The sequence below is a fragment of the Acomys russatus genome, chromosome X (genome assembly GCF_903995435.1).
Source record: "Acomys russatus chromosome X, mAcoRus1.1, whole genome shotgun sequence".
Taxonomy (NCBI): Eukaryota; Metazoa; Chordata; class Mammalia; order Rodentia; family Muridae; genus Acomys; species Acomys russatus.
The window spans coordinates 78,397,314-78,409,049 of record NC_067169.1 but is presented as its reverse complement, the minus strand read 5'-3'; positions in this window follow the sequence as shown (position 1 = coordinate 78,409,049).

The window sequence follows — 11,736 nt, the reverse complement described above, 5'->3', positions numbered from 1 at the left end:
CTCTGAAGGCCTCAGGGGAGCTCTAGCAAACAGCCTTAAGCTTGGAGCTCCCCCTGCCGGGTCCCCCAACCTGCCTGGCCCATGTGGGACACACAGACAGTGACCCCATTGGAGGAACGTCCAGGACTGTGAACACTATAGATAACCAGATGGCTAGAGACCAGCATAAGAAGACAAACAACAAAACTTAAAACCATGTTATATATACCACTGGAAACCAGTGATCCTACCACAGCAAGCCCTGAAGGTATAAACACCCACAAAATGCAAGAAGAAGATTTTAAGTCTGAGGTGATGAAAATGATAGAATCCTTGAAGGAGGAAAATAAATCGCTCAAAGAAATACAGGAAAATACATTAAAATAGATTAAGGAATTGAATAAATCCTGTAAAGAATTACAGAAAAATCAATCAAATAGGAGAAAGAAAAGAAAAGAAAAGAAAGAAAGAAAGAAAGACTACTATTCAAGACCTAAAGATGGAATTAGAAGCAACAAAGAAAACACAAGCTGAGGCACTCTTAGAGTTGGGAAACCTGAGGAAGAGAACAGGAACCATGGACACAAGGAATGACAACAGAATATAAGAGATGGAAGAGAGAATCTCAAGGGTAGAAGATACACTTGAAGTTATCAATACATTAAAGAAAAGGTTAAAACTAAAAAGTTTCTGACATAAATCATCCAAGAAATCTAGGACACTATATATTAAAAAAAAAAAAAAGTAAGAATAATAGGAATAGAAGAAGAAGACTCCAAGCTTCACAACTCAGAAAACATTTTCAACAAAATCATAGAAAAAAAATTTCCCTAACCTAAAGAAAGAAATGCCCATAAACATACAAGACACCCTTAGAATTCCAAATAGATTGGAACAGAAAAGAAAATTCTCCTGCCACATAATAATCAAAACATTAAATGTACAGAACAAAGAAAGGTATCTCCACACCTGATCTCAAGTTGTACTTCAGAGCAACAGTAATTAAAACGACATGGTAGTGGCCTACAAATAGACAGGTGGATCAACAGAATCCATTCAAAGACCCAGAAATAAACCCACACAGCTATAGACACTTGATTTTTGACAAAGAAGCCAAATCCACACAATGGAAAAAAGATAGCATCTTCAACAAATGGTGGTGGTCTAACTAGAGGTCTACTATTAGAAAAATGCAAATAGACCCTTATTTATCACCTTGCACAAAACTAACATTCATGTGGATTGAAGACCTCAATATAAAATCGGACACACTAAATCTGTTAGAAGAGAAATCAGTTAGAAAAAAAAGTGGGGAAGAGCCTGGAACACATTGGCACAGGAGACAACTTCCTGAACAGAACACCAACATCCCAGGATCTAAAACCAACAATTAATAAATAGGACCTCATGAGGCTGAGAAGCTTCTGTAAGGCAGGAGACACTGTCAGCAGAACAAAGCAACAGCCTACAGACTGGGAAAAGATCTTCACCAACCCTACATCTGACAAAGGGCTAGTATTCAAAATATATGAAGAACTCAAGAAATCAAACACCACCAGGGCAAATAAATTTAAAAAGGGATACAGAACTAAACAGAATTTTCAACAGAAGAATATCAAATGGCCAAGAAACACTTAAAGAAATGCTCAACTTGCTGGAGAGATGGCTCAGCGGTTAAGAGCGCCACCTGCTCTTCCAGAGGTCATGAGTTCAATTCCCAGCAACCACATGGTGGCTCACAACCATCTATAATGTAATCTCATACCCTCTTCTGCAGATAAAGCACTCATATACAATAAATAAAAATAAAAAAGAAATGCTCAACATTCCTAGTGTCATCAGGGAAATGCAAATCAAAATGACTCGAGATTCCATCTTACACCCATCAGAACGGCTAAGATCCAAAACTCAAGTGATAGCACATGCTGGTAAGGATATGGAGAAAGGGGAACACTCCTTCATTGCTGGTGGGAATGCAAACCACTTTGGAACTCAATCTAGCACTTTCTCATATACCCAAAAGATGCTCCAACATACAACCAGGACATTTGTTTAACTATATTCATAGCAACTTTATTCGTAAATAGCCAGAATCTGGAAGCAACCTAGATGTCCTTCAACTGAAAAATGGATAAAGAAACTGGTACATTTACACAATGGAATACTACACAGCTATTAAAAACAAGGAAATCCTGAAATTTGCAGGCAAATGGATGGAACTAGAAATGATCATCCTGACTGGGTTAACCCAGACCCAGAAAGAAACACACAGTATATACTCAGTTATAAGTGGATATTAGCCAAATAATACAGGATAACCACACTACAATACACAGACATAAAGAAACTAAATGACAAAGAGGACCCTGGGGGAGAATGCTTAATTCTCATTCAGAAGGACAAATAGAATAGACACTAGAAGCAGTTGAAGAAAAGGGACAGGATGGGAACTACCACAGAGGTCCTCTGAAAGAGTCTACCCAGCTGGGGATTGAAGCAGATGCTGAGACTCACAGCCAAACTTTGAGATGGAGTCCAGGGAGTCTTATGGAAGAGTTGGGAGACAGAAAAACCTGGAGGGGCCAGGAGCTCCACAAGCCGACCAATGGAGCCAACAAATTGGTGCAGAGGAGGTGGGTGTTGCAGAGACTTCATACCAACCAAGGACCTCATGCTGTGGACCTAGACCCTCTGCTCAAATGTAGTACATAGGCAGGGAGTAGAGACCACTTCTGATATGTACTCTATCCTCCCAATGTTGATCCTTGCCCCTGGTGGGGCGGCCTTGCCAGGCCACAGAGGAAGAGGATACAGGCAGTTCAGATGAGACTTGATAGGCTGAGGTCAGATGTTAGAGGAGGAGGGCTCACTTTTTCTGAGGACTAAGGGAGGGAGGGAGAGTGGGGTCAATAGGCGATGAGGGAAGAGGCTACAATTGGGATGTAAAGTGAGCAAATTAAAACTTTAAAAATTAAAAAAGAAGTAAAATAAATTACCTGAAACTACATAGGTAGTCTTGAATGTATAATACATACTTTTTAGGCATCACTCAGATAGCAATTTCATATTGGGTAATGTGGTGGTTTAAATAAGAATGGCCAAGGTCTTGAGAGATGGGTCAGTGGTTAAGAGTACTGTCTGCTCTTTGAAAGGTTCTGAGTTCAATTCCCAGCAATTATACAGTGGCTCACAACCATCCACACTGGGACCTGATTCCCTCTTCTGGCCTGCAGGTGTATGTGAAGATAAAGCACTCACAGATTTGTCATCAGGGAGTGACACTACTTGAAACGATTAGGAGATGTGCACTTGTTGGAGGAAGTATGTCACAAGGGGTGAGCCTGGAGGTGCCCAAGCCAGGCCCAGAGTCAAGTCAGTCTCTCTCTCTCTCTCTCTCTCTCTCTCTCTCTCTCTCTCTCTCTCTCTCTCTCTCTCTCTCTCTTTCTCTCTCTCACACACACACACACACACACACACATCTGTGAGTATCCAGATGTAGAAGTCTCAGGTACTTCTGGCTGTGTGTGATCATAGTTCCTGCCATGATGAGAATGGACTAAACCTCTGAAACTGTAAGTCAGCCCCAATTAAATGCTTGCTTGCTTGATTTTCTTTTCTTTTCTTTTTTTTTCTTTTTGAGACAGGATTGGCTATCCTGGAACTTGCTCTGTAGACCATGCTGGCTCAAACTCAAAGGTTTTCCTGCCTTGGCCTCCCAAGCGCTGGGATGAAAGGCATGTGGCTATATGTTTTTTAAACAAGAGCTGTGGTGGTAATGGTGTCTCTTCACAGCAATAGAACACTGATTAAGACAGGTAGAGATTGGATTATTAACCTAAACCTTTATTGTTTCTATAAGGTATAAGAAAGAAAGTAGCAACAGTGTCTAACATCAAGGATAACTTTCATCTCTTCCTTTGGAATTTTAAGAGGCAACTCATGACAAACATGAAACAATGACATTGGTGGAATTGTGTCTTGTTTTTTTGTTTTGTTTTGTTTTGTTTCTATTTGAGTTTAGTATTAACCTAAAAAACCAACAATTGCTCTGAGATTTCACTAGATCATAGCTCTCACTAAAGCCAACTATTGATTGTGGTCTAATGGATTTCAAGAAAAAAAAAAGGAAAAGAGATGAGAAAAAAAGAAAAATGAACACAGCTTTAAAGGAGGTAGAAAAGTCTTGGTCTGTAAGCTTGGGGAAACTGTTCACATCTAGGATGCCATCAGTTTCTAGGTACAATGTTTAGCATCAACAAGTATATAATAAGAGTATGGGTGACTCAGTCACGAGATATACATCCAAAATTTAACACCTAGAAGTATTACTGCAGCCTGAGTGATGAGAAGAACCTGGTATCATATCTTCCAAAATTATCCAAGAATCATCTTCCTCTGGTGTCAAGCCCAGAAGACACAACTCCTGGGTTCTCTATATGAGTGGGATTTTTTTGGTTCTGTGACTATTTCATAAGGAGTTAATATGTGTTTGCTAATAGAATGCATATAATTGTCATTAAGGGAAGAAAAAGAATTCTGGAGAGATGGTTCAGCAAGTAAGAGCAGTTCATGTTCTTTCAGAGGGCCCAAGGATACAAGTTTGGTTTCCAGCACCCATATGGCACCTCAAAACCCTAATAACTCTAGTTCTGGGGCATATAATACAATATTTTGCCTTTTGTAGACACAAAGAACACACATGATGAACATATAAAATTCAGGCACTCACACATATACATAAAAAATATTTTAAAAGCCAAATCAAAGTGTAGAGGAATGTTAATTCAGAACATGGCTGTTCTGCCAAGAGATTACATCCAAAGACCTTCTAGGTCTATGTGATCCAGCTGTCAAGAGATCACATCCAAACATCTTCTAGGTCTGTGTGATCTGGCTAGAATACAAACACACCTTTAGTCTAGGAGACAGGGGCAAACAGATCTGAGTTCAAGGACAGAATGGTATAGAGCAAGTATCAGGTAAAGAAAAGCTTAGGTCCAGGCATGGTGGTGGTACATACGTTTAATTCCAAATGAAGGTAAAGTTAGGTTGCATTAAGGAAGCACTCATGTTTGAAAGTGATGGCTAATTGAGTGGCAGAAAAAATGACAAATTAGAGAAGACTGACAAAATAGGATATGCCCAACTCATGAGAACAGAGAGGAAAGGGAAGCTACTTAAGAGGCAGTTTTACAGGAGCAAGGGAAGCTGGAGAGATGGCTCAACAATTAAGAGCACTCTGTGCTCTTCCAGAGGTCCTGAGTTCAATTCCCAGAAACCACTTGTGGCTCACAGCCTTCTATCTATACTGGGATCTAATGCCCTCTTCTGGCATGCAGGTGTACATGCAGATAGAGCACTGTATACATAAAATACAGTTTTACAGAAAGAGGAGGTAGTTTTACCAGGACGGGAACAGAGAGATGGATTGCAGAGATAGCACTCAGGTGAAGACTGAACGGACCAAAAAATGAGAAGAAGCCAGAAGATTAGAGCAAATTGCTGAGTTAGTTTGAGGCCAAGCAGAGCAATTCTGGGCCAAGAGAGAAGCCAAATTAAATAATTCAGCTGGGAGAAGAGTTTGAGGCAAAAAAGCTGAGTTGAACCAGCCCAGAGCTCAGAAAGAACAAGTAAGGGTGAGCTTATTAAGCAGTAAGTATCAGAGGCTGAAAACATTTTAGGCCTAGGTTAGATTATACAGAGGCTGGAAGCTTCCAGGACTAGACCTAGTTTAGAAGAAGAAGGCAGTTAGCCTCTCAGACAACAATTGAGCCAGGAGACTAAAAGATACTTTTACATCAAGGCAACGCAGTATATTTAATTAACTAAGCCAACTTAAGGTTTAAAATGTCATTTGTGTTTGAATATTTCCAAAGAACAAGGATGCTAGGAATAGTGGTAATGACATTTTTCTAGTTACATTTATTTAATTCCATTGTAACTTGCCCTGTAAAATGAGCACCACTATCATAGATTTCTCCATAAAAGATAGATGTCTTCAGAGCTGGAGATACGGTTTGCCAGTTAAGAGTTCAGGCTTTTCTTCCAGAGGACCAAAGTTCAGTTCTTAGCGTCCATGTCAAGCAGCTCACAACTACTTATAACTCCAGCTCTGGGGGAGCTGACATCTATTGTGACCTGCCACTGACCATGGCTGGTTAATTGAAGTTGAATTTGAGATTCAACAGGACCAGGGAACTCAAGGCTAATGCTGTTTCAGAGTTCCTTTAGTGGTATTATGTGAAGCTTTTATTCCAGATGGTTCAAAGTTCAAAGCAAGGATAGAACATTGAAAATCATACGGGGAATATTTCAATACAATCACCAGATAAGTTCAATATACAGAAGGCCTTATGACTGAATGAGGGATGTTTGCATAATGACCTTTAACATGCTAAGCTGTATTGTGGAAGGGTGGCATCTTGCCCAGGCAAAGGGAATTAACAAAGTTCTATGGGAACAAGGTTCACACAGCAGGATAATGTAGGAAAGTCTATCATACTCAAGTTACAAATAGTCTTTTCTGACCTCTGTGGACACTGTAATCACATACACTACATAATTAAAATGTTTGTGCAAAAGAGATATGTTCTCTAATAAGCTGTTGGAGCCCATTCTTACCAGAGGGAGGAGACCTGGATGTCTGGAACATCTTCCCCAAATATGGTCCTTGAAAAGAAGTCCCTTTTGTGATTGCAGCCTTGGATTTTCTCCCTTCTCTCAGAGCCCTCAACACTCTCACCCTCTTTTAGGAAGCTATGGGTAGTACTTTTGGCTTGGGTTGGATCTTTTTCCTCCATCTCCTGGATCCATACCAATCTTTGCACAAGAATACTAATGTGAGAGGCCCACCTGCAGCCATGCTGGTGGAATCACCTTCCTATATAAGAATACCTACACAGGTATAAAGTTCACAAACTGTTGTTAGAACATACTGATGCTTCATTGATGGTGGCTACTGATAGAAGAATATGTGTAAATATCCAAACGGTCCATCATGTGGTCGATATACTATCTTCTATAAGTTGTATACTCACTGGTTATGAGTTATTCAGCAATTTGAAACATTCACCCTACCAATAATTTTGTCATAATTGAGCTTATTTTATCTGCTTCATGAGTTGAGGGGTACATAACATTTAGCAATGGGAGCTTAAACAACTTTGCAAAGATTGATGAACCATCTTGCTTCTCTGAGTAGTTTCTTAATGTGTTTGTATACTCTCAGATATCAGTTTTACCTATGTCATTTCAGATATCAATTTTATTTTAAAATGTATTGTGTTGTCTATTAAATAAGTCACTGTAGGAGAGTTAATTTGGAACAGTTTCACAGTATTCATTACCACAAAATGACTTATCACAAAAATATGCCAGGGCATTTGCTGGATATTCGATTTAAATGGTATTTTCAGACTTAGTAATAGCAATTTTGACGATAATATTATAGAAGAATGAATTCAACATGAAGCCAAAATTTTATGAGAGTCCTATTGAAAGAGAGACGCCCCATTTTGTCCTATAATATGCCAAAATCATGGACTACACCAAAACATAGGCTACATAAGTATTTACTCAGTAGCCTCACTATATAACAAACCCAGGTAAAAATAAAAGGTTAAAATTGGGAAAAAGTAAGGTTCCTTATTAGCTAGTTTAACTTTCTTCCGGCTCTTTAGCACAGAACCCATTAATAAAAAGTATTTGCCCCAGAATACTTGATGGATTATCTCATAATTTTCTTAGTAAATTAGAATACTATAGACTGTTGATGAAAGGCCTGTTACAGTCAACTATTTTGAATCAATAGAAGCATTTGTTAATGAGATATTGAGATGAGAGGCTACAAGTCACTATGTATCACAATGTATTAAATGCCTATGAATCTCGAACAAATTTCCAACCTCATCCATTTGGTCTTTTATTTGATGAGACTGGATTACTACAAAGGAATAAAACATGAATTCACAAATAATTAATTTATTCCTTTATTTGTTGGTCAGGACTCTTAAATTGCTTTGGGATTTTAGTGGATATTGGAGTAAGTTCAAGGAAAGGTTTAAAATTAATTTTTGAGTCCAATAAGTAGACTTCATCCTGAACTAGGAGCTCAATTAAAAGCAGAGTAGAGTTTTTAAAAATACACTTGTAAGGGCTGGAGCAATGGCTTAGAAATTATGAATACTTTCTGCTCTTGCAGAGAACTTTATTTCCGTTCCCAACACCGATATGCCAGTTCCTAACTGTTTGTACCTCCAGTTCCAGGTGATCCAACTCCTTTCCTGACCCCTGTGAGCTCCTGTATACATGTGACGCACAGGCATAAGCTTAGGCACTGTGCTGGCTAGCTGTTTGTCAACTTGACACAACCTCAAGCTGTTTAGGAAGAGGAGACCTGAGTGAAGAGCATTTTCCAAGCAGATTGACCTATGAGCAAGCCAATAAGCAATATTCCTCCATAATCTTTGCATCAGTTCCTGCCCAGTTTGAGATCTGCCCTGACTTTCCTTAGTGATGGACTGTGATGTGGAATTGTAAGCTGAAACAAACAATTCATTCCACAAGTTGTTCTTGATCATGGTGTTATTTTTTTCACAGACTAGAAACCATAAATACAGAAAAGGACACACACACCCACACACACACGCGCACGCACGCACGCACGCATGCATGCAGGCACACACACGCGCACAAACAAGTAAACATTAAAATTCAGTGATTTTCTGTTTTGTTTGTTTCTTTTATTTTTTATTTTATTGGGGGAAGTTGCAAGGCCAGATACAGAGGGATGGGGAGATTAGTGGGATTGGGGTGCATGATGTGAAATTCACAAAGAATCAATAAAAAGTTTAAAACAAGCAAACAAAAAAAATTTGGTTTGTCTTTTCTGGCCATGGTGGTGCATGATAATGATCCCAGTACTTGGGAGAGAAGCAGAGGAAGATAATTTTCTGTGCATGTAAGTCCAGCCTGGTCTATATAGCAAATTTCATTCAGGACATCAGGAATGCATAGAGAAAGACCCTGTCTCAAAAAAGCAAACAAAGTGATCATTTGTCTTTTAAAAGATGTATATGTTAATATTTGTATATGTAAATATGTGTGTGTATATATATATACCCTGTCATCTGCCTATCAATCTATTATTTAAAAATCATGCCCATAATATTTTTAGAGGCCTCGTAAAGCAAAACCAAAACAAAACTAACAAACAAAACCAAAGAGCTCATAAGATTACATATTTGCAGTTACAAACCAAGGACAAGAAGACACAAAGAAACAAATGTTAAGAGAATCAGGGTATCTTGTATAGTTGTTTTGGCTATCAGAGCCGCTATCAGCCATAAATTATACTTTAATTAGTTAACAAATCCCTCTGAATGAAAAGATAACTTCCATGGTAGGTTTTGTAAAGTAGTTAAAGAGACTCTCCTATCAGAACCAAGTCAGTTGATGTTCTTGCCACTTTTAGAGGAGATCAGGTGCATTCAGAGCAGTATAGCCATAGATGGGGCCCTGTTTGGAAAACTTCCTTTTTTCCTATGTGATAATTCTCATATATCATGCTAGACTTACTTTTCAGACCATTTAAGATTCTTTCAAGACGAAGCTGAGAGAGATAGCTCAGTGGTTAGAAGTTCTTACTGCAGAAGATCTGAGCTAGATTCACTGCCTCCATGCTGAGTGACTCACAACTGCCTGTAACTCCAGCTCCAGGGGATTGAATGCCTCTAATCTCTGAGAGCTCTCTCTCTACCCTCCCCCTCTCTCCCTCCTCCCTCCCTCCCTCTCTTCTCCCCTCTCTCTCTCCTCTCTCACACACATATATAACTGAAAATGATTTTAAAATCTTTTTTTTAAATATTCTTTTCAGAGGTAGAAATAACATGAGTTTTCAACTCTCCTGAACCACAACTATTTGTTTGTGTGCAAAATTTGCTAAGATCAAAACTCACACATGTGATTTCCTTACTTTTCTCAAAAGTACATAAAAGTTTATGAGCATCTTTATCAATTGATATAGGAGAAGGTAAATGTGTGAAAACTCTAAAGTACCAATTCAATACATTTCCTATCATACCTGGCACATATACAATTTTAAACAAATTAAAACTTGCTCATTGTCGTCATTCATATATCTAGCTGTCTCTAGTAAATGTAGCCCATTTCCCTGAAAATGCATGCATTCTAAGCCTGAAAATTTTATGCATAAAAGTAGCTGAAGGTAACCAGTTTCTGGATTTTCTATCATATCTCACTGGTGTGTGTGTGTGTGTGTGTGTGTGTGTGTGTGTGTGTCTGTCTGTCTCTCTGTCTTTAGTGGCACTTATGTTGTTTTAGATTCTACAGGTCTGTAGTATATTTTAAAATCAATTTGTTCCAGTTTTATTATTTTTGCAGATTACTGTGATGGCTAGTCTTGGATGTCAGCTTGACTACATCTGGAATCAATTACAACCCAAGCAGCTGGGCACATGTATGCAAGACCTTTCTTTCTTTCTTTCTTTCTTTCTTTCTTTCTTTCTTTCTTTCTTTCTTCCTGTTCTTCCTTTCCTTCTTCCTTTTCTTTCTTTCTTCCTTCTTTTCTTTCATTCACTTTATATCCTGAATGTAGCCTCCTCCCAATCCTATCCTCCCTCCCTCTCCCCTCTATCCTCTTCCACTGCTCTTCAGAAAAGGGGAGCCCTCACCAACAACCCACCCCAGCGCATCCAATTGCATCAGGACTGAGCACTTCTACTTCCACTGAAGCCAAAAGAAGCAGCCCAGCTAGGGGGTGCCCATTGGCTATATTTGTGTAGGGAGCCTTAGTCCAGTTCATGTCTAGTCCTTGGTTGGTGCTTCAGTCTCAGCAGGCCCCTCTGGACCCTGGTTGACTAGATCATTTGAGGTGGGAAGACCCACACAAATCTGGGCCATATTTTTGGTGTCCACCCACATAAAAGGACATGAAAGTATCAGTTGGGTCTGGATTCCGTAGTTATGCATTTTGATTGGTTCTAGTTTTCTGCAGTGCTTTCCTTCTGTTTCAAAGGCAAGTTTCTTTGATGAGGAGGTGAGGACGATATTTATCTTTATAAGGACAAATATTTACAGATTGTAGCTGTGGATTATGCTGGCTTAGTATAGTATTGGTTGCACATTCTTCCCCCAATAACCACAAGTTCACGAGCACTAAGTAGTTAGCTATGTTTGCCAGTACCAGGCATGTTGAGAGTTTCTTAAGTCCAGTTACAGAGATGTTGGTTACCATTAAGATATGAGTGTCACTACTGTACCCATAGGGTTATTGTGCCATACTAGTCATTGGTGTGCCTTATAGGCACCATAACTAGGTAGTACTGTTGGTTGCCTTCCCACCTTGGAAGTTTTCACAGAGCTATCTGGTACTATGAAAGCTAGTTCTCAGGGAGGGAGCACTTATGTCAGTTCCATCTCAGGTGTCTCTGAACCCTGTTTTTGAAGTGAATAGTGTCTTCAGCAATAGGTACTTACCTCCCACCTCAGGGGGATAATCAAGGGTAACAGAAACAGCTCTGGCCAATAACTCAAAAAAGATGTTTTCATGTTTAATATTGGGGCTTTTGTTAGGTGGTATTCAGCTCTTAGAGCATTGTCAATCCAGATAAGAGATCATTAAAATCTATATATGTATATTTGTATAAAGGATTATGTGCATTATAGGTGTTTTGGGATAAATAATTAATAGCATGATTCCTTCTGGCGTTTTCAGACATTATTAATTTTTTTTTAACT